This window comes from Lepus europaeus, chromosome 8, assembly GCF_033115175.1.
Source record: "Lepus europaeus isolate LE1 chromosome 8, mLepTim1.pri, whole genome shotgun sequence".
Lineage (NCBI taxonomy): Eukaryota > Metazoa > Chordata > Mammalia > Lagomorpha > Leporidae > Lepus > Lepus europaeus.
The window spans coordinates 108,451,027-108,469,667 of NC_084834.1; the positions used below are offsets into that span (position 1 = coordinate 108,451,027).

Consider the following 18,641-nt stretch of genomic DNA (forward strand, 5'->3'; position numbering starts at 1 on the left):
TAGTTCACTTGGAGCCATCAAAGAAGGAGGTACCTTTCTCTGAAAAGAGGAGAGAACTTCCACTTTGACTATGACCCTGTTGGAATAAGATCAAAGTCAGCGAACTCAAAAAGCTTCCATAGCCCTGGCAACTCATGACTAGAGCCTAGGGAGATTACTGACGCCATGAACAGGAGTGTCAGATTGTTAAGTCAGCAACAGGAGTCACTGTGTACTTACACCCCATGTGGGATCTGTCCTTAATGTGTTGTCTAATGTGCAGTGATGCTATAACTATTACTGAAACAGTGTTTTTATACCTTGTTTTTCTGTGTGGGTGCAAATTGATGAAATCTTTACTAATTATATACAGAACTGATCTTCTGTATATAAAGATAATTGGAAATGGAAAAAAAAAACCTGGTGTTAAATTGGAAATCGCATAGAAAATTAATTAATTTTTAAAAAATATCATGTAGGATCTCTGTCTTTAATATGCTGTACACTGTGATTTAATGCTATAACTAGTACTCCAACAGTATTTTTCACTTGGTGTTGCTATGTGGGTGCAAACTGTTGAAATCTTTACCTAATATATACTAAACTGATCTTCTGTATATAAAGAGATTTGAAAATGAATCTTGATGTGAATGGAAGTGGAGAGGGAGCAGGAAAGGGGAGGGTTGTGGGTGGGAGGGAAGTTATGGGGGTGGGGGGGAAAGCCATTGTAACCCATAAGCTGTACTTTGGAAATTTATATTCATTAAATAAAAGTTTTTAAAAAAGAAATTAGTTCACTTAAGATGAGATAAATTGTTTTAAAAAATAATGCAAAATTCTAGGTAGGACAGGTGAACTTTGGAATTCATTTGATCGATCATAAAGGGAACTTGAAGGTTATAAGGTTCAGGATAGAGTGAAATGCAAGATTAATATATTTCAGTCTTTAAAATAGCATAGAATTCTGCCAGGTGACAACATGGAAGAACTGGAGGACATTATCCTAATGAAAAAATTCAAGCACAGAAAGACATGGACCACATGATTTCACTTGTATGTAGAATCTAAATCTTTCCAACTTGTAGACGCAGAGTATAATAGAGGCATGTTGGTCACAGCATGCAAACTTCCAGATGTGTAGGAAGAATAAGGTACAGCATTCTACTGCACATTATGGTGCATATAATTAATAATCATGAATGATCAAACTTACTAAGAGTGTATTTCAAATGTTCTCACCTCAAAAGATAAGTATGTGAAGGGATAGGTATACTAATTTATTAAGCTATATTTCATCATTCACATAGTATAAAATAGGATACGATAAAAAATGTAAATATGATACTGTAAATCATGTTTATAAATAATATCATAATCAATAAATAAAATGAATTTTAAAAATATATAAGTACATTTGTATTGAGAGCCACCTCTAAACATCACATTTTCCTTTATCATTAAACATTATTTTGTATTAATCTCAGTATATTTACATATATATTTAATCTTATAACACATATTTGAACACATTAATGTTAAAGACTTTGAATTGATGCAAAATTTTTTTTTAAAAATAGTCCTTTGAACCATTGTATCCTGGTATTAAGATCACTTGCATTATTATTTTATCTCTTATTCTGCATCAGGGATACTTCAGATGGAAATCACCTCACTTGCCACTGCTCATAGCACTGCTCTAAATCTCTTGCATCATGCTGGTGCATTACACATGTAGGTCTTTGCCTTCCAGTTATGAAAATCAATTAATAACACCAGAGAACTCACATAACCATGACAATATCTAACTTGGCTTTTCTACCTATCATCCTGGTTCACAAGCTCTGGTTGTTCATATCATGTATTTACTTTAATCAGTGCAAGTTATACTTTAACTACTTATTACATTTCCTTTTGGATATAACCATCAGAAACTAATGAAGGGAAAACAAGTAGAAAGGAAGCATTGCATTTCACCAGGATGTCCAGGAAATGTGTCTCACTTCTGCTGCTGCTGCTACAGCTCAGTTGCTGCTTCAGCTCTGGGAGTTGTGGGAAGGTGCTGGTGTGGCCTATGGAGTACAGCCACTGGATGAATATGAAGACAATGCACTTGTCCTGCGAGGTCATGCAGTAACTGTTCTGAGATCAGCTTCTGTTTGAATCAATCTCACCAATAAATCAGGAGTTAAATTTGAAACTTTTCACACATCCCCCACTAAAGATGAAATGGAAGCTTTATCAGGTATTGGATTAATACATCAATAAATGATGTGTCAAGAGATGCATGTTCAGAATACTTCTCACAATTGCAAAATTATACTTTGAACATTCTGACACTTTTGAAAGCCAAGATATCATGGAAAAAAAAAAAAAGACCTAAATGAATGATCTCTGTGAGTGAGATCCCAGTGGAAAGAACGGGGCCATCAAAGAAGGAGGTACCCTTCTCCGAAGGGAGGAGAGAACTTCCACTTTGACTATGACCCTATCGGAATAAGATCAAAGTCAGCGAACTCTAAAGGCTTCCATAGCCCTGGCAACTCATGACTAGAGCCTAGGGAGATTACTGACGCCATGAACAGGAGTGTCAAATTGTTAAATCAGCAACAGGAGTCACTGTGTACTTACACCCCATGTGGGATCTGTCCCTAATGTGTCGTCTAAAGCGAAGTGATGCTATAACTAGTACTGAAACAGTATTTTTATACTTTGCGTTTCTGTGTGGGCACAAACTGATGAGGTCTTTACTAATTACATACTGAAGTGATCTTCTGTATATAAAGAGAATTGGAAATGAAAAAAAAACGACCTGGTGTTAAAATTGAAATGGCATAGAAAATTAATTAATTTGAAAAAAAATTATGTAGGATCTCTGTCTTTAATGTGCTGTACATTGCTATTTAATGCTATAATTAGTAATCCAATGTAGTTTTTTCACTTTATGTTGCTATATGGGCAAAATGTTGAAATCTTTACCTAATATATACTAAACTGATCTTCTGTATACAAAGAGAATTGAAAATGAATCTTGATATGAATGGAAGGGGAAAGGGAGCGGGAAAGGGGAGGGTTGCGGGCGGGAGGGAAGTTATGGGAGGGGGGAAGCCATTGTAACCCATAAGCAGTACTTTGGAAATTTATATTCATTAAATAAAAGTTTAATAAAAAAAAAAAGAAAATCCCTGCAAAGACATAGTTTTGAACAAGAAAATCATGACAAAATTTTAACAATCAAGGTTTGATGTTGTTCTTGCAGACCCATTTTCTTCCTGTGCTGAGCTGCTGCCTGAACTACTGAAAATATCCTGTGTGTACAGTCTCCGTTTCGCTCCCAGCTACATATGAGAAGACTTGTAGAGGACTTCTATTTCCTCCTTCCTATGTGCCTATTATTAGGTCAGATTTAAGTGGTCAAATATTCATGGAAAGGGTAAAAAATATGCTATGGATGCTTTATTTTGACTTTTGGTTCCAATCATTTAATGAGAAGAGATGGAGTCAGCTTTTCAGTGAAGTTCTAGGTAAGTCATGTTTTTGATTGCTGGTGTGAATTTTTAACTTTCCTGTGACTTTGTAGGTGAGTTTGCATGAAAGTAAAATCAAGGAATTTAGTCTTTTATAGGTAAGATAATGAAATGACAATGAAGCTAGAGTGTATAATTGTTTGTAAGCCCCTGAGTTCTTTGTCTCCTAGACAAGGAAGTATGAAGGCAAGGACACAAAAGAGCAAATGAATATTGAAGCAAAATTTAATGAAAACAAATAATGAAGAGACACAATTGAAAGACCAGGTGAGCATCTTGGTAAAGAACTGATCCCAGTCTGTATTCAGAGTTTTTATGAATATGCATAGGAGCCCTCAATACTTTCTCTGCCCTGCTCTCCCTGCTGAGAAGGCTTCATGACTCTGAGATTCCTAAATTTCCCTCAGAACTTCCTAATGGACCTACATAGCTCCTTCCTTGTAGGGTGTTGAAAATTCCCCTGATCTGCCCCCTTAGCAGGAGTTGGGCTGTCCTATTTGATTATTGTCAATGACAAGACTCTTTTTTAAAATTTTATTTAAGTTATATAAGTTCCATATATTTCATATATACACATCTAGGAACATACTGATACTTCCCACCCTAGCCTCCCACACACCCACATTCCAACTCTTCTTCCTCCTCCCTCTTACATTCCCAATCTTAATTTTTATGGAGATCTACTTTCAGATTACTTAATGATCATAAAATTAATCGTACACTAAGTGAAAAAGTTCAACTAATAGTATAAAGACAAGAAACACTGTTCCTCAGCAGGAGAGAGAAGGGCTGTAAACAATCATCGAATCTCAAAATGTTCACTTCGTTCCAATATATTATATTTTAGATACTGTATTAGTTACCTCAGATCAGGGAAAACGTAGTATCTGTCTTTTGGGGACTAGCTTATTTCACTAAGTACAATGGTTTCTAGTTGCAACCATTTTGTTGAAAAGTAAAGGATTTCTTTTTTTTTTTTTTCCTTACAGCTTAATAGCACTCCACAGTGTATATATATATATCATAATGTCTTTATGCAGTCAACAGTTGATAGACATTTGGGTTGATTCCACACCTTAGCTATTGTGAATTGAGCTGAAATGAACATGGTGGTACAGATAAATCTCTCATATGCTTATTTCTTTTGATTAGGATAAATTCCAAGGAGTAGGATGGCGGGCTCATATGATAGGTCTATATTCAGATTTCTGAAGTATCTCCATACTTTACTCTTACACAGTGGCTGCACCAGTTTACATTCCCATTGACAGTGGATTACGGTGCCTTTTTCTCCACATTCTCACTATGTGAATGCTGGCCTGCTGCTACAGTTCTTCCCATACTCAACCAAACAGAAGATACACCTAACAAGGTTATTGAGCAAGAGCAACACTTTGGATATGTAATTCTGACTTGCTTCTTCATTATTCCTCTCTAAACAATACAAAAGTGCCCATTTTTCTTTGACCACTGATACAAATATTAATTCCTGTCAACTCTTAGAATCTGTTAGACCTCTGAGGCCTAAATTCCCAAACCAGAAGAAACTAGGCTCAGGTAATCTTAAGGCTAGTGGTATGCTTATGGCTCTGGAAGCTCCCTACCTGGGACATTCCCAACTGCTAAGACAATACATTATAACTTCACCAAGGAGCCATTCTGCTTGTCTCCCACCCATCTCATCAGGGTCCTTGTGGTACTCTGTACCTCCCTGAACAAGAAGCTTAAGAAGGGATTCTGCCTGTTATCCAAACTCATGTTTTGGGAACCCTAAAATCCTAAAATCTAACATCTACTAGCTAACTTAATAAAATAGAAAGGTCGATCAATTTCAGAAGTGTTGTAGAAAGGATGAGTTAGAAGCCAGAATCGAGCTCATCCTTTGGATGGGACATTCCAGGAGGTTGCACAGCTACAAATGAAACAATGAGGATTTCTCTGAGCAATTCTATGTCCATTTGATAATACGTTCTTCATGTTATAAAACTTAGTGGGCACTTCTCTAATATATTGATGAAAAAAGATGTGTCCATTTGCTTGTTACACATACTTCTCATTCAAGCAATTGTGTGACCTCAATTTTTCCTTACATAGATCTGTCTCTTCATTTATAATTCTAATATTATTTCTATATTACCTGAAAGAGTCATTAACATTAGGGAGATACAGAGTTTTTACCAGGGAGAAAATCTGTAAATTGACCTTTGTACAGTTGATAAATTACTTCATTATGTACATAAAAAATCATATGTGTAAAGTCTAAAATTTTGTTGAAAGATACATTATATACATATATGTATATATGCATATATACATAATTAGTCTCTATTTTAAAATTAGGTTGTTGTACCTGAGAGAGTGCAAACAGAGGAGCACCACACATTGATAAAACTTGATGGTCCTTTATTGCCAGTGGTAGAGAACAGGTCCTTGCCCTAAATAACTCTCAACCCCAAAGCTCAAAGCAGCAGGGTTTACAAAGGCAAAACTACATGGAGGGAAAGAAGAATACTTCATTACTAGGACTGGGGACTGAGAATACATGGTTACTAGAATCAGACTGACCTAAGGCCTATGTAAAACAAATATCAATTACAGTCATGACAATAGACAAATTACAATCTTAACATTAATCTAGGTGCAGTCTATCTGTTTTAAGCTTGACTGATCATGCTAGGGATTTTCTATGCTCTGCCAAGTGGGATGCACTCTACTGTTATTGTATGAGTAGTGTTATTGTCTGAGTTTTAGATCATAGTTCCAGACCAGAGTCTCATAGTTGGGGGTGCTTTCTCAAGATGGAGTCTTGGGTGCTCTAAAATGAATTCTCTACTGTCAAGGTATTACTTCAGGTTTATCTGTTTTTTTTTTTATAATAATGATCCACAATCTGAGTGAGCAAAAATCTCCATTTCCATAATTTAAATATATATCTGTTAGATTTTACTATTTTAGAGTTTGAAGAAGGTGAGGAGGAAGCTAGTTAAATAAGAAAGAATTTTTATTTTAGTGAGGCCAGAACAAGGGCATAAAGAGAATGGGAGTTGAGCCCATACAGAGAGCCAGGCTTCACTTTACTGGAGCAGCAACAGAGCCCCTTGTTAAGATGCTTGTTGGGGGAGGTACCAGGTAGCTCAAGGACCTATAGAGAGGGTGGGAGTCAGGCAGAAAGGCTCCTAGGGACAGTTTATAGCACATTGGCTATTGTTAAGGGCTAGGTAGAGTCTAAAAGTCCCTACTCCAGGCTCTTGCCTCTTACCTGGATTAGCCTTCTAAGTATAGGCACAAATATGACTTACAAAGTGATGAAGTTCATTTGGAAGGTGAGGAAATCAAATACACACACATGGGACAGGTTCAGGAACAGAGTGGGCAGGGAAGAACAAGATGAGAGATTTCAGTACCCTGCTCCTCTATGTCCATGGAAGAGAGACCCTCCCTGTTGCCAGACTTCTTAAGAGCTTCTGAATGGAGGACAAGTTACCTAGCACTGCCCCCAGGCTAGGGCAGGTGCATCCATGGGAAGGGGTTATTGGATTGAAAGGTGGGTGGAAGAGATGTACAATTTGGGACATGCTCAAGAGGACTTGCCCCAAATGCTAGAGCTAGAAACATACCAGGGGATTCCAGTTCAATACCATCAAGGTGGCATGTACCAATGTCATCTCACTAGTCCAAGTGATCATTTCAGGTCACAACTGATCATAATGATAGGACTAAGAGTCAAAGGGATCACACAAACAAGACTAGTGTCTGCTAATGCTAACTGATAGAATAAAAAAGGAGAGAACGATCCAACTTGGCAAGTGGGATACACAGCAGACTAATACAATGGCAGATGTCCTAAACAGCACTCTGGCCTCAGAATCAGCCCTTAAGGCATTCAGATCCGGCTGAAAAGCACAGGAGAGTATTTCAGGCATGGAAAGCCAAGACACTCTGGCAAAAAAAAAAAAAAAAAAAAAAAAAAAAAAACACCTAAATGAAAGATCTCCGAGAGTGAGATCCCAGTGGAAAGAACAGGTCATCAAAGAAGGAGGTAACCCTTTCTCTGAAGGGAGGAGAGAACTTCCACTTTGACTATGAACTTGTCTAAATATGATCAGAGTCGGTGAACTCAAAAGGCTTCCATAGCTTTGGCAACTCATGACAAGAGCCTAGGGTGATTACTGATGCCATAAACAAGAGTGTCAATTTGTTAAGTCAACAACAGGAGTCACTGTGAACTTATTCCTCATGTAGGATCTCTGTCCTTAATGTGCTGTACATTGTGATTTAATGCTGTAACTAGTACTCCAACAGTATTTTTCACTTTGTGTTTCTATGTGGGTGCAAACTGTTGAAATCTTTACCTAATATATACTAAACTAATATTCTGTATATAAAGAGAATTGAAAATGAATCTTGATGTGAATGGAAGGGTACAGGGAACAGGAAAGGGGAGGGTTGCAGGTGGGAGGGAAGTTATGGGTGGGGGAAGCCATTGTAATCCATAAGCTGTACTTTGGAAATTTATATTCATTAAATGAAAGTTTAAAAAAAAAAAGAAAGGTGGGTGGATAGGATTAGAGGCTGCAGGGTCTGGGGTGAGGGAGAGATGTTGCTTTCAGCTCATAGCCCTAATCTAGCTAGCTGCCTTATCCCATATCCTTAGCACTTTTGAATGTCCCAGGTGTGGGTGTTTTCTAAGCACATATAAACATTCCACTAGCCAGTAAGTTATGTATCTGTGTCTGGTTTTACTGGTCCTAGGGATTCACGCCTCAGTGACCTAACACATTCTCTCAGGCCTCAGTGGCTTTATGGATTCTAACACTCCCCATATGATATTTGGAAATATTTATGTATAAATTTACATGTAAATGAATATTATTAAGCTGTTAATGTGAACCAAAAACAGTACTAAGTAAAAGAAAAAGAAATTCAACCAAACTAAAAAAATTTAAAAATGAAGAAATAAATCACACTTCTCCTAGGAAAGCAAGGAAACCAGCTGGCTAAACTGGAAACTGGGCTGAGTACCTCCTCTGGGAAAGCTCTGTTCATGATTATTGTAGGATAACTACTCTTCTACTCTTGTAAGTTTAAAGAGGAACACAATGCCTGTATAATTCTAAAACGGACTATTTTAATAACAAAATTATGACTATACTGATTTGATGTTAGAAACAATTCCTGGGGCTGGCACCATGGCTCACTTGGTTGATCCTCTGCCTGCGGTGTCGGCATCCCATATGGGCCCTGGTTCTAGCTCCTGTTGTTCTTCTTCCAGTCTAGCTCTCTGCTGTGGCCCAGGAGGGCAGTGGAGGATGGCCCAAGTGCTTGAGCCTCTGCACCCGCATGGGAGACCAGGAGGAAGCACCTGGCTCCTAGGTTCAGATAGGTGTAGCTCTGGCCGTGGCGGCCACTTGGGGGGTGAACTAATGGAGGGAGGACCTTTCTCTTTGTCTCTTTCACTCTCTATCTGTTAAAAAAAAGAAAAGAAAAGAAAAAGAAACAATTTCTCATTACACAGTGGTTAAAAAAAAAAAAAAGGAAATCCTATTTGCAACAAAATAGATGCAACTGGAAAACATTATACTTAGTGAAATAAGCCAGTCCGAAAGACAAATACCATATGTTCTCCTTTATCTGTGGTAATTAATAGCATACCTAAAAGTATGCTATTAGTAGAAGTGAAATTGACACTTTTGAGATGTGGTGACTTCAAACATCCTTGCCCTGACTGTTGAGGAACATTTTTTTATACTATTCACTGAACTCTTCAGTGTAGGGTTAGTCTTATATATATAAAGATAATTGAAAATAGGTCTTAGTAAAAAAATAAGAAAGGGATTGGTAGAGGAAGAAGAGAGAAGGGTGGAGTGCAGGTAGGAGGGAGAGTAAAATGGGAAGAATCACTGTGTTCCTAAATTTGTATAGATGAAATACATGAAATTTGTACCCCTTAAATAAAGGTTTCCAGGTAAAAAATAAAGGAACAATTCCTTTGCAAATATATCTTGTATGTGAACAATTCATAATATATTTATATGTATTATATATGAAATACGTATAAATATTTCTTTTAGCAACACACAGACACTTTATACATCATTGACTGCATCATTCCATGTAGTTACATGAAAAACCCTGCTTAATAATTCTCTCACTAATTTGCTTTTCCTCATTTTCCTCTATTCAAAAAGACCTGTTAGATTCTTTGAGCTGGTGGAGAAAGCTGAAACATGGCTCATTAGAGCTGTTGATATTTGGAGTTTCCTCACACACTACTACAGAATTTTTATTTTGTTGGAGGGCTCCATTGCAAACCTGCCAACCTCTGTTCAAGTAAATATGTTTGCTTTCTTTTTTTGACTGTTTTTCATTTAGAGCACCTGACTCACAGGAAGAGATATGGGAAGTGGGATAAAGGGCCCTATCAGGCAGAAAATCATGAGAGGACTTTACAAAGAACATGCAATGTTTGAGTTAGAAGATAATATATATTTACATGAACTTTATGAATTCTTGTGTATTTCTATACTACCAGATGTATCCATTTTGTTTATCATTAGAGAATAACAACTTCTGGGGCCAGGGCTGTGGCATACCGGGTAAAGTCGCTGCCTGTGGTGCCTGCAACCAATATGGCTCTGGTTCGAGTGCCAGCTGCTCCACTTCTGATCCAGCTCACTACTATGGCCTAGGAAAGCAGTAGAAGATGGTCCAAGTCCCTGCACCCGTGTGGTAGACCCAGAAGAAGCTCCTGACTCCTGGCTTCAGATCAGCTCAACTCCGACTGTTGCGACTATTTGGGGAGTGAACCAGCGGATGGAAGACCTCTCTCCCTCTCTCTGCCTCTGCCTCTCTGTAATATATATCTTTTAAAAATATATCTTTAAAAAAGGGAGAATAACATAATATCTGGGGAACTTTAAGAATAAAGTAAGTTAAATTAAGGTCTTTAATATTCAGCACACAAGAATTGGCTTTTAATTTAGTGTGGACTCATAATGTGACAAGGATACAAGAGGGGCAAGTGCTGGATATATAGAGAAGTAAAGTAGAAACCATTTGTGCTCTCTCCCCAAAACTTTATGTTCTCTTTGGAGTCATAGACAGTAAAAAGGGTGTAGATGATTAAAGGAAAAATCACACTGTTAACATTTATCCAGGAGCGGTCATAGAAAATGTTACAGAGTCACTGATAATAATACTTGACAGATATTTGAATGATTTACCAGAACAGGTTAATGATTAGGGGAGAACAAGACAGAAAAAAAAATGCAGACAGCATAGTGAAAACAAGTATAGTTTACTCGAAGTGGAATAAAGAGACTGATTTTGTTAGGAGGGCATTTAGTATCACAGAATATGAAGGCATTTAAAATGCATCAAAATATATTTGTTAGGGAACCACAGAGAAATAGTTGAGGTAGAGATATATTCAGATATCCTATAAGAATAAGAAAAAAAAAAAACAAGAAACAACTAAACTAATAAATAAGCCTTCAAGATCACTGGAGTAGATTGGAGAGGTATGACTGCAGAAAAGGTGGGAATCAAGGAGGTGATTACATGAGTTCAGGCTGCACAATAGAGAGCTAGACAACAAAGTTCACAGACATAATTATTCATACACTTATACTAATAATGTTATTCCATATTATGTTGTGTGGAAAAATGGTAAATACAAAAAAAAAAAAAAAAAAAAACAAATGCTTAAAATGTCTCCCAAAACCAAAGGAAATCCAATCAGTCTGTTAAAGAGCAAACTGCATTGGCATGTTAATTGCAACACTATTTGTAATAGCCAAGAAGTAGAAACAGTCATATTTGTCCATGGACTGATGAATGGATAAATAAATGCCTCATATATAAATAATAGAATACTACTCATGTATAAAAAGAATAAAACCTTGTGACTTACCACTACATGGATTGATCTGGAAGTCATTATGATAAGTGGAAAAAGCCAGGCCCAGAAAGGCAAGTACTGCATGTGCAAAAATCTAACACTCATATTCATAATCTAAAAAAGTTTATCGCATAGAATTTGAGAATGTAAGGGGTGGTTGTCAGTGGCTGGAGAGAGTGGAAGAGATGGGAAAGGCTTGATAAACAGGAACAAAGTAAAATATAGATAGATGTGAAAAGTTCTGATGTTCCACTGAATAGCAGGGGAAGCACAGACAACAACAATGTACTACACATTTTTCTATAAGAAAAGCAAAAAGAAGAAAGGATTTTTAATGCTGTCACCGTAAGGAAATAATGAATATTTCAAGATATAGATATCTTTACTGTAAATATTACAATATATCCTATAAATATGTATAATATTTATATGTCTGTAATAAATAAGAAAAAATTCCGACACTTAGGTCAGTAATCAAAATTAATATTGAATATTGTCATTATTGCTGCTTTTGTTGTTATTACTAGTACATTTAATTACCTAAAATATATGACTCTATGGACATAACATAATTCAAAAGGCAATTATTTTCCAACATAATGAAATTATATTCTCAAGCAAAAACATAGAACAGAAATAATGTAGACTCATTTAAATGTAAATGTGTAGTTTTGACAATCAGATGAACAACATGAAGGCCAAAGTTTGATTGTAGGCACTGAGGCTCTTCACCGGTATTCCAGCGTCACAGAAAAATTCATCCTCAAAGCAGCATAAATGTGTGGTCCCAAAAATAATGATGCTCGAATCCAGTGCTTACATGCTTTGACCACTGCCTTATGTCAATCCTTGTTGAGCTCCAAGAAGCTTACTTAGAGCTTAAAAGGAATGGCTTACATGCTAAGACAGATGTTTTCGGTTTTGTATGTTAGATCCCTCAATAAAAGGCTGAGGCAATTTTCGTGAAAGCTTATACAACGTGTCTCTACCCTCACAGATTTCCTGCTTTGCATAAAGGGAAAGTGACAGTGTTTGTAGAAGAGGGAGAAAGAGGAGAACAAGGCAAATCAGAAGGACAGCTAGCCCTGTCATGATAATTGGCAATAATATCTGTTATTCGGTTCCACAAACAAAATTTGAATACAAGTAAAAGATTGTGAACCTTGTCCTCTTTTGTCTTAAACATATCTTCCTTATCCCAAGGAACTTGCTTTTCCATGCTTATCAAATGCCCAGGTAATCTCTGAGCCTGTGATTATAGAGTGGACTAATTCTATAAACAGTTTTTTTGTCAAGGAATATTCAACTAGAATGACATATTGTTAATGGATAAGTAATACATACATATATATGTATATATATATATATTTAATGCAAAAAAAGTTTTTTTTTCTTATTCTTTGATGTTCTTAAATACATTTCAAAATGTTAACTGTTCCTAAATTTCAACAATAACTACAAATTTAGAGAGTGGGGCCTTGCAGAGGGTGCATCTTCTTACCTCTTCTATCTTTCTGGGTCACTCCAGTGTTCTCTACTGCTGAATCTCATCATTTATCCAGATGACAAGAAATGTTTTGCCTGCAAAAATCAGAGTTGGTACAGGACACAGCCAGGAGCCCAGAACTCAAAACAGAAAACAGTCTTCCATTTGAGAAGCTGTGACCCAAGTTAAGTCATTCTCTGCTCCCTCCCATGACGTACAAAGCAGGAAGTTGGATAAGAAGTAGAGTAGTTAGGGCTCAAACCTGGTATTCCAATATGCTACGTGAGTGTCCAAGCAGTGACTTAATAGCTGAACCACACACACACACACACCACTGTCTTAATTTTTTAAGTACTTCACTGCACATTGTAGAGTGATAAGATCTTAGTCCTTGTTTTTTTTTTCATTTATTAAACTTTTATTTAATGAATATAAATTTCCAAAGTACTGCTTATGGATTACAATGGCTTTCCCCCTCCCATAACTTCCCTCCCACCCGCAACCCTCCCCTTTCCCGCTCCCTCTCCCCTTCCATTCACATCAAGATTCATTTTCAATTCTCTTTATATATAGAAGATCAGTTTAGTATATATTAGGTAAAGATTTCAACAGTTTGTCCCCATATAGCAACACAAAGTGAAAAAAATACTGTTTGAGTACTAGTTATAGCATTAAATAACAGTGTACAGCACATTAAAGACAGAGATCCTACATAATATTTTTTTAAATTAATTAATTTTCTATGCCATTTCCAGTTTAACACCAGTTTTTTTTTTTTTTTTCATTTCCAATTATCTTTATATACAGAAAAGATCTTAGTCCTTGTGTCAAGGCCTGTGTCTCATTTAGATTCCTACAAAAAGAAATAGTTTCAACATGGATCTATTCATGTTAATAACTGGTGGATATCCTGTCTTAGTTTCACACATAGATATGTACATTATATATTCTTTATTGAATGGAGACATGTATGTGTTCAGAGCAGAGCTGGGAAAGGATTTAGTCATTTGCTTCATCTACTGCACTGAATGGAATTTAAATTTTGTGCTTGATTTCTTTTTTTTTTTTTTTTTTTGACAGGCAGAGTGGATAGTGAGAGAGAGAGAGAAAGAGAGAGAGACAGAGAGGGAGGTCTTCCTTTTTGCCGTTTGTTCACCCTCCAATGGCTGCTGAGGCCGGCGCGCTGAGGCCGGCGCACTACGGCCTGCGCATTGCGCTGATCCGAAGCCAGGAGCCAGGTGCTTCTCTTGGTCTCCCATGCGGGTGCAGGGCCCAAGGACTTGGACCATCCTCCACTGCCTTCCCAGGCCACAGCAGAGAGCTGGCCCAGAAGAGGGGCAACCGGGATAGAATCTGGCGCCCCAACCGGGACTAGAACCTGGTGTGCTGGTGCCGCAAGGCGGAGGATTAGCCGCTTAAGCCACGGAGCTGGCTGCTTGATTTCTTTTAAACAGTTATCAACCAAATTTATTTTACTATATGAAGATTTATCTAATTTAAATATTTTAGAATTCATTACATTTGTCTCTGAGCTTGCCTGAGATTAATTTTATAAAATGCTTTATATGCATTGGAAAGAATGCATATACTCTAACATTTGAGAGTCCTCAAAAGTTTCGCCAAAGGGGAAACCTGTTAAGTGAAATGGACACTATAAGCAACAATGAACTGATCAGCTCCTGTCCTGACTTTAGATGTACAATGTAATACTTTATCCTTTTTAGTATTTGTTGTTGTTCTTGTTGTTCTAGTACTAGTGGTTGAACTCTGTAATTAACACACAATTATTCTTAGGTGTTTAAATTTTAACTGAAAAGTGATCCCCCTTAAATCTAAGAGTGGAAAAAGAGAGGGAGGAGATGAACAATTTGGAACATGCTCAATCGGACTGGCCACAAATGGTGGCCAGGGGATTCCAACACAATCCCACCAAGATGGCATGTACCAATGCCATCTTACTAGTCCAAGTGATCAATTTCAGCTCACAATTGATAGCTCTGATAGGTCTAAGAGTCAAAGGGATCACACAAACAAGACAAGTATCTGCTAATACTAACTGATAGAATCAAAAAGGGAGAGAAAGATCCAACATGGGAAGCGGGGTACACAGCAGACTCATAGAATGGCAGATGTCCTAAACAACACTCTGGCCTCAGAATCAGCCCTCAAGGCATTTGGATCTGGCTGAAGAGCCCATGAGAGTATTGTAGGCATGGAAAGCCAAGATATCATGGGAAAAAAAAAAAAGACCTAAATGAATGATCTCTGTGAGTGAGATCCCAGTGGAAAGAACGGGGCCATCAAAGAAGGAGGTACCTCTCTCTGAAGGGAGGAGAGAACTTCCACTTTGACTATGACCCTATCGGAATAAGATCAAAGTCAGCGAACTCTAAAGGCTTCCATAGCCCTGGCAACTCATGACTAGAGCCTAGGGAGATTACTGACGCCATGAACAGGAGTGTCAAATTGTTAAATCAGCAACAGGAGTCACTGTGTACTTACACCCATTTTGTGGGATCTGTCCCTAATGTGTCGTCTAAAGCGAAGTGATGCTATAACTAGTACTGAAACAGTATTTTTATACTTTGTGTTTCTGTGTGGGCACAAACTGATGAGGTCTTTACTAATTATATACTGAATTGATCTTCTGTATATAAAGAGAATTGGAAATGAAAAAAAACAACCTGGTGTTAAAAAGGAAATGGCATAGAAAATTAATTAATTGGAAAAAAATTATGTAGGATCTCTGTCTTTAATGTGCTGTACATTGCTATTTAATGCTATAATTAGTAACCCAATGGTAGTTTTTTCACTTTATGTTGCTATATGGGCAAACTGTTGAAATCTTTACCTAATATATACTAAACTGATCTTCTGTATATAAAGAGAATTGAAAATGAATCTTTACATGAATGGAAGGGGAAAGGGAGTGGGAAAGGGGAGGGTTGCGGGCGGGAGGGAAGTTATGGGAGGGGGGAAGCCATTGTAACCCATAAGCCGTACTTTGGAAATTTATATTCATTAAATAAAAGTTTAATAAAAAAATAAATAAATAGTATACATTTTTTTCAATGTCTACTCCATCAAGTTCATGAGGTATCATAAGTGAGGTCTAATCATATATTCCATCCAAATAAACTGATGTTCCTGACCATGTTTCCTCTCCTGTTACAACAATTCTGCTATGTTTCAGGATATTTATCCCACTTAAAATTTACTGAAAAACATTTCTCTGTGAGGCTGACCTGGTTTCAATAGTGTTTGTGCCTTTTGAGCAAAAACCTTACTGAACTTTAATTTTTTAGTCACAGTTTTGTAATTGGAATCAACAAAGACATCTGTAGCACTATTGATTCTTCTGTGAAGCATTGATCCTTCTCAATCAAAACATGAAGATGATTGATTTTTTTGCTCAGAAACACTGAAGTGGAATTTCTGTACCTGTTGCCTTCGTTTTCAACATTGTCTTGTTCCTCCTAAAACTTGATTATTTACTTATAAATCTCTAGTTTATCTGAGTCATTTTCCCTGTAAGCTTTTGACAAAACATAAATACTTTCACCTTTATTCTACCCAAGCTTCACTAGGAAGTGAATTTTTGTATTTGTTTCAATTTGTGTTGTTCAGATACAGGCTATGTTTCAACCTTAATTTCTTAGTGCATTAAACCAGATCCTATATATACAAGATGTACCAAGTTAGTATGAGGTTATTTTGTTGCAAAAAAATGAAATCAATGATTTTAAACATAAATGCATTTTTGAAGACTACATGCATAAATAACCTAAAAAAAATCTATTGATAGTTAGGTAGTGTCTTAGTTAAAGTATGAATCAGTGAACTCTAACACAAGTTACTGGAAGTAATGCAGTCTAAGTATCAAGAAGAATGAAAAAATAAGAGAGTGAATACAGTTTAAGAGACGTAAGGGATTGTGCCAGTCTTATGGAATAGAGGGTTAAGCTGCTAAGCTACTGTTGGCAACGTTGGCATCCCTTATTGAAGTGCTGGCTTAAGTCCAAGCTGCTCCATGTTAATGCACCAAAGAACATAGAAGAATATGGCCCAAGTACTTGAGCCCCTGCTACCCACTGGGGAGACCAGGATGGAATTCTTTGCTCCTAGATTTGATGTAACACATCTAATACTGCTGCAGCCATTGAAGAGTGAATCAGCTAAGAGGATCTCTCTCTGTCTCTTCCTGTATTTCTGATGTTTTGTCTATCACATAAATATATAAATCTTAAAAAGAGAGTTGGGTCGGCGCCATGGCGCAGTGGGTTAATCCTCCGCTGCACCCTTTCCAGTCCTGGCTGCTCCTCTTCCAATCCAGCTCTCTGCTACAGCCTGGGAAAGCAGTAGAGAATGGACCAAGTGCTTGGGCCCCTGCACCCTCATGGGAGACCAGAAAGAAGCACCTGGATCCTGGCTTCGGATTGGTGCAGCTCCGGCCGTTGCGGCCAGTTGAGGAGTGGACAAACGGAAGGAAGATCTTTTTCTCTGTCTCTCCCTCTGACTGTCTGTAACTCTACCTCTCAAATAAATAAATAAAATATTTAAAAAAGAGAGAGAGAGTGAGTTAAAGGACAATGTCAACATGATTATTTGTATATTTTTTGACATGCCAGTAAGAGAAAATATATCTTTCAAAATGGCACAGAATTTCTCAACTGGAGGAAAGAAACAGAAAATTCTCTCTGAGAAGCACAAAAACTCAAGATAAATCCAGGAAGACCTACACCCAGATGCGTAATAATTAAATAGTTCAAAATTAAAGATATAGTGTTGAAGGCAGTAAGGGAAAAAATTGTTATATATAAAGTAATCTGTAGTTGTATTTGCCTTTCTGTGCCTGGCTCATTTTACCTAATATTGTGTCCTTTAGGTTCATCCATGTTATTAAATATAAAGTGATTTCAATCTTTTTATGAATGAATAATATTCTATTTGTATGCATATGATATTTTCGGTATCCATTCATCTCAGGTTTAACACTTAGTTTGAATGTGTCTCATCTTCTCTGTATGGTGTTACAATAAATATCAATATCAGAATGCAGATTTTGTTGACTGATAGGTCTCATTTCTTTTAAATACATATATAATACTCAGAGGTGCTGATTCTTGGGTAACTCCACTTTTATTTTTTGAAGGCTATTAAAAGGTTTTATGACAATAATTTGAGCAACTTAAGTAAAATATGTGTTTATTTAAAAACAAGAATTCAGAAAATTTACAAAGCAGAAAAATATTTTAGTATTCTCTTATGGGAATTTAAGATTTTACAGTATTAATCTCAGTATATTTATAGATATACATATAAACATATAAAACAGAACCAAATGCATTAATGATAAAAACTTTGAATTCATGCAAACATTGTTTATAGAACAATCCCTTGAACCACACTATCCAAGAAATGAAGATGAGTTGCATAATTATTTTATCTCTAATTCTGTATCAGGGATAATTCTATGCAAATCAAATTGCTTGCCACTGCTCTTGGCACTGCTCTAAAATCTGTTCATAACACTGATGCATTACACATGTAGGTCTTTGTCTACATGTTATAAAATTAATCAATCATAAAAGACCAGGAACACTCACATAAACCACAATAATATATAACTTGGCTTTTCCACCTGCCTAAAGCTCCACAGCCAATGCAAGTTATTCTTTAACTATTTATTACATTTCCCTTTGGATATAACCATGAAGAACTAAAGAAAGAGACAAGTGGAGAGGAAGGATTG

At 36.7% G+C, this 18,641-nt stretch overlaps 1 pseudogene; it reads left to right on the forward strand.

The window, feature by feature from the left end:
- Positions 1 to 2,205: 2,205 nt before the first annotated feature.
- LOC133765350 (UDP-glucuronosyltransferase 2B16-like) lies at positions 2,206 to 12,180 on the forward strand (annotated as a pseudogene).
- The last annotated feature ends 6,461 nt before the right edge of the window (positions 12,181 to 18,641 follow it).